The following is a 6,000-nucleotide window of genomic DNA, read 5'->3' as shown; positions in this document are numbered from 1 at the left end:
ATCAGAGAAGCTTGTCGTTTCTCATAGGGCTTTGGGATAGTCCTTTGTGCACTTCCGGTCTGCCATGCAAGGGCTCGAGATGTTCCATTCCCGACATGGGCCGTGAATCATGTGTGATGTCACGAGATGGTGTAGTTCCGGATTTGTGCGTTTGTCAGGAATCTCAGCAGAGACCATGCAATCAACATCTGCTGGTGTTCTGGACTTGTCGCGAGGTACCACGGTCAGGAGCATGTGTATATGGGGAAGGCGACGCTTTTGCATTTCCTTCACCATCACATAAGCGTCCACATGCCCCAAGATGTCATTCTTGAGGAGGTCTGCTTTGAGTGCTTCCACCTTCATATGAAACACCCTGTCGATGATATCAGGTCTTTCATTGGCTGACTGACCCTCAAAAAGTGATTGTTTAATTTCTGGCCACTTTGGGTTGCAGGTGAATGTTAGGAAAAAGTCAGGTTTTCCCTTGACTCGGACCAAAGCCATTGCATCCTGAAACTCTTTGGCATACCAACGTGGTGACCCATAAATTGACGGCGGCAGAATGGTGAGGCGTCCAGGTAGCACCTCAGCATCACTGTTCAATGCATCAACAATGATCTTATACTTTTCTGCCTTAATTGACTTCTGGTTGCAGCGAATCCAATTGAGACGGTGTGACTCAATTTTTGCCATCATGTCGCATACGTACTGCTGTGTCAACTTTCCACCACGAATCAGTAGATTGAAGTGATGAGTAGGATCACGTACTTGGAGATGGTAGCGGTAGAAAGATGTTGGCGTTATCCCTGCTAACTCAGTGTGGTACCCCTGGGAGCCGCAGGGTAGCAGAAGTATTATGATAGTGGGTCATATGCTGGATGCATGGCGTCTATTGTCTGTAAACCTCCTCCTCTGAGGTGAACACCGACTGCCAGCCTTCCAAACTGCTCTGTTGTCATTTCCCCTGCAGCAATGACAGCCACATCGCTGTCTGGTGAGGGAAGGTTGACGGTACTATGATGAAGGTCTCAGCACCGCGTGCGACCTGTTAACACAATTTTCAATTCAATGGCGCTATCATTATGAACCACAAACTCAATGGCTGATTTGAATTGCTGGACGTATGGGTTGCACTCATGAATGGCCTGTTGTGCTGTTAGCAAAAACTGCTCATTCCGGCTGCTGTTCGAGGTGTGGGCACGATGGTAATCCAGCTCATGGGCTGGATCGTGAAAGTAGATCTGAGCAAAGCGTGGGGTACAATCCAGATCGGCAAGAGGAGCACCAATGTAATGGTAAACCTTATCTTGTATGCGCACTCCAGGCTTGAAGCCAGGCATACCTATCTCCTGGACACCGATACTTGCCATTGCCAGCGCGTTGGTGTACTGTTTCGCGTGCTTCACAAAGTCCTGGTTAAGGAAAAGGTTTTTAATAGCATCTGGAGGTTGTGATGGAATTGAACTGGGTTTTGGATTCGTAGGATCATGCTTAAGGTCGACCTTGCCGTGGTTGCAGCAAAATCCTCTTCTCTCCTCGTTCCACACAAAAGCATCACAATGTGAGCATTTAGTGCATTGAAATAATGAGGTCCTGCTTAAAGCGTGCCTGTACTCAACATGAAGTTCCTCTTGGAAGAAATCGGTATCGGATCGAGCAAGGTTGCGATTCTCAAGGTGAGCCTGCTCTAGTCTCGCACGGCGTACGTCCTGATGACGCAGGGCATCCCTTACTTGCCGGTCTTCTCGCTGGTGAGGGATTTCTTCTGCACGACGCCTTGCCTCACGTCCAGTGCTGTCTGCCAACCGAGCAGCTCGTTCTTCATCCGTTTCAACTGCACGACGCCTTGTCACGCACGTAGCGTCGCGTGTCAAGCGAGTAGCTCGTTCTTCATCCGTTTCAACAGCACGACACCTTGCCTCGCGTCCAGTGTTGTCTGCCAAGCGAGCAGCTCGTTCTTCATCCGTTTCAGCTGCACGACGCCTTGTCACACGCGTAGCGTCGCGTGTCAAGCGAGCAGCTCGTGCTTCGTCAGATTCCATTGTGCGTGCACGACGCGCAGCTTCGTTCCTTCGCTCTCGTAAACGACGACTGGATTGGGGCATTGTGTTTATCTCTATAATTTAGAGAAAATTGAGAAAGTACAGAAATCGAGAAAGAAAGAATACAGTAAGTCGAGAAATCGAGAAAGAATACAGTAAGTCGTCACTATCCGGAAGTTTAGTCCTCACTGTCCCGAAGTTTGCATATCGCAGTTACGATTATTCGCAATTTAGTTTTAATGGCCAATTATTCAATGAGTGCCAACGTATTTTGCCTTTTCGCAATGTCATTGCAAGGAAAAACACAAAGAGAAGAGAAGCCGTGGCCGTATGTGGAAAAAAAAAACCCAACCCCCCCCCTCCAATTTTTTTTTTCAAACCGTGTGCCACAAAAAACAACCACACAGGCCACGCCGACGCAGCAATGTGCCCTGTGATTGGTAACGAAATGGCGCCCTTTCCCCATTGGCCACGCCGACGCAGCAACGTGTCCTGTTATTGGTTTGGTAAATAAATGGCCATAACTTGGGAAGCACTTGTCCGATTCATATCAAACCTGGAATAGGCACATACTCAGGTCCCCAGCAATATAGCTGGCAAGTTTCAATTAGATCGGACCAGTGGTTGTCGAGAAACAGCGGTCACAGACACACACACACACACACACACACACACACACACACACACACACACACACACACACACACACACACACACACACACACACACACACACATTGCTGGAATTATAGATAGATTATATATATATATATATGTTGTTGTGGATTTGGAAAGCTATCACACTCAACATTCAGGTTCCTTAAGCTCAGTTATATCGGTAAGTGCATGTTGCCAGTTTGGGTCCCGACCCTAGTCTAATAGGTAATTTAATGTTCCTGTCCTGTGAAGTTGTTTTAAATAGTCAGGTTTTCTTTTAGTTTATTTTCACACCACCGACTACATCGCCGACCACACTGCATCGCCTTCGCTTCACTTCCCTCACCTCGCTCTGGCTGATGTCAGGGGTAGGCGGAGCCCTGCAGAGACATGTTGCTCGGCTTCCTGTGCCAGGGGCGGGTCCAAGTGATGTCACCATGCCACCTGGCCAATTGGGGGGTTTGCCGCCCGCTTTGGCGAATGAGAGGAATGACGAGGGCGCATGCGCAGAAGGTCGTCCGGTGTGCTGAAGGCGGAGTTCGGGGAGGAGCCACGCAGTGGCCCTCGACCAATTGGCGTGCAGCGGGTGGGGTGACCGCCACTCAGCCAATCTTGGTCCGCGACGGGAGAGGGCGTAGTTGCGAGGAGGCCCCCCCCTTCAAAGCGGGGGAGATAAAAATAGCGCTGTCTGTGTGTGAGCGGCGTTCGTTCTGTTCTGGGATCGGCGCGGTCTGTGCACGGTTCGTTCCCCTGGCGTTCTGTTCTGGGTCAGGCGCGTTCTGAGCATTGTTCTTCGGCACGTTCGTGCTCGGTTCTCCGGCCGTCCTGGTCGCGCACGAGTTCGGGAACGCGTCTGCGGACGGAGGGTCTTCTCCCGCCAGCCTGCACCCTGCCGGCTTCGCAAGCTTGGATCCTCCCGATCGTGCAAGGGGTCCAGTTCGGTCCCGAGGACCTGGTTCTCAAAGACCGCATGAGGCGGAAAGGTCCTATGTAGACCCTGGCCCTCAGCTCCACTATCCTCCGAGCTGAAGGCTGAAATAAAGGTGTCGGCCACCACTTCTTTGGGTGTGTGTGTGTGTGTGTGTGTGTGTGTGTGTGTGTGTGTGTGTGTGTGTGTGTGTGTGTGTGTGTGTGTGTGTGTGTGTGTGTGTGTGTGTTTGGCGCCAGTCTTGCAAGTAACAAACTGTATAATTGCTTTTGTGCTGTATATATTTGCATCACATTCATTATAGTCGGTTTAGTTCTGCTCTGTGTTTTCCCTTTCCCGATTGTATAAATAAATACCCATTTATAAATGTACTCAGCTCGTCGTGTCCATTTCTTCCATTGACTGGGTGTGTTGTGCGTGTGAGGGATTAGCTGGCCGTTGGGCCACGGTAACGAGATAAGCGGGCCGACGGAACTTGGCAATTGAAACCGCTCGGCATCGCACACGGAACGGGCTCGCTTAAGCGGCTTGTTTCGTACGAGTTTTGTCGAGGGTGAAATTCCCCAGTAGCTGGACCATGTGGGTAATTAGGTAAATTGAAGTTGGCAATTAACCCTACCCCACGTGGTCTACCCATTTGCAGATTTGGGTCCAAAAGAAAAGGGACCCATCTTCTCCGGGCTTTTTCGGAGAAATACGATCTATATTCCGGGCGATTGAGCCGGCTCGACTTGCGGAGCCACCTGGCAGTCGTGTTGCGGTCGACGTCCTGGCGAAACCACAATAATATATTTTCTTATATATGTACACACACATATGTATATGTATATATATATATATATATATATATATATATATATATATATATATATATATATATATATATTGTTGTGGATTCTCACCACTCTGGCGTGCGGGCGACCGCTTTTAGCTCATTGTGGCCGCGCACCCACCGACAGTGGCAATCCAGTCGCAGCTTTCGGATCAACGCCGAAATCCAGATACAGGTGTGTTTTTAACCACACCATAAATCAGCCAACTCTTATGTCCACTCGCGACATGGTTGATCGCCGAATTGTTGATTTACCTAATTATTCGCGCAGACAGAAATGCCGGGGATTTATACCTCGACGGGACCCGTACGGACACGAGCCGCTTTAAGCAGCTCGCGCCGCTTGCGATTGCCGAGCGGTTTATTATCGCCAAGCCCCGTCGGACTCGATTATCTTATCGGCTATTAAAAACCAGCTATTATTCCGAACGCAATTACGGCAGCTCAATGGAGGAAGGGACGCAACGAGCAGGTGAATATTCCAACAATTACATTTATTCATACACGTATGCAAGCAATGGGGGTAAGGGACAAGACACGAGCAAAAAGACCAACAGCCGTTGTCTATTTACTAATGTACAGGCACTTAACAGTTCTACTTATAGGACAAGGCGCCACCGACTTCCATGCAAATACCCCAGAAAAGAACAGGGAGACCTGGGCCCGTAGGCCTTTAAGGTTCCTCGGAGCCAGGATGACCGCAAGGCTCTGAGAGGCCGTGCAGGTTACCTGCCACCCTCGTTGTGATTCACTGGGCCCTGGATCGGCGACCCTCGGTGTGTCTGCCCGCACTTGATTGGACTCCACCAGCTCACGACTCCACTCTCGACTCCAATGGTGCCTCCGACAACGCCTCGAACGATCGAGGAGACCCAGGAGGGAAACCCTCTCACCCAGTTGCCAACCAACAGCTGCCAACTTGCTCCTCAACTGCCAAAACGAACCTCAACCTGAGGTCTTCGCTTTCTCTCTCCTCAACTGCCTTCTCGGCGTTTCAACGCGGCCCTTTTATCGCCTCGGTGCGTTGGCCCCTCCCTTCTCGGCGTGCGGGGGAAAATTCCGGGAGAATTCTGGTTGATCTTGTACGGTGCATACTTTTAACCGTCACTTCTGTTTACCCGGGAGTGATGGAGTTGTTTTTATTCGGTGAATACTTTTTGTTTGTCGATATGCCGTTGTTTGTGGAGATGTTGGCGGTTGTGGAGAAGGTGGTGAGGAGATGTTGCAGCAATGCAGTCCCCGTGTGCGGCTGCCTGTAGGGCAGTCCCTGCAGAACACTGGATGGGCACTGACGCAAGCAAACACAAAAAAATGAGCAGATGGATCGACAACACGGTGCACGGGCTGCTCAATGTAGTGTCCGTGTGCGGCTGCCTGCATTGCAGTCCCGCAGAATACTGAATGGGCAGCGATGCAAGCAAACACAATGGTTGGTGGGGCTGCCTGGAGCGCAGTCCCCGCAACTTGCGCGATGATCCTGGCGCACATGTTAATGGATGGACAGGGGCAAATGCAAACGCAAGGGCTAGCAGGCATGGGGTCAAGGCAGAGGCAGGCAGC

Source organism: Eptatretus burgeri, chromosome 5 (assembly GCF_056783735.1).
Source record: "Eptatretus burgeri isolate ZD-2024b chromosome 5, Ebu_testis_v1, whole genome shotgun sequence".
NCBI classification, from domain to species: domain Eukaryota; kingdom Metazoa; phylum Chordata; class Myxini; order Myxiniformes; family Myxinidae; genus Eptatretus; species Eptatretus burgeri.
This window is presented reverse-complemented; position numbering follows the sequence as displayed.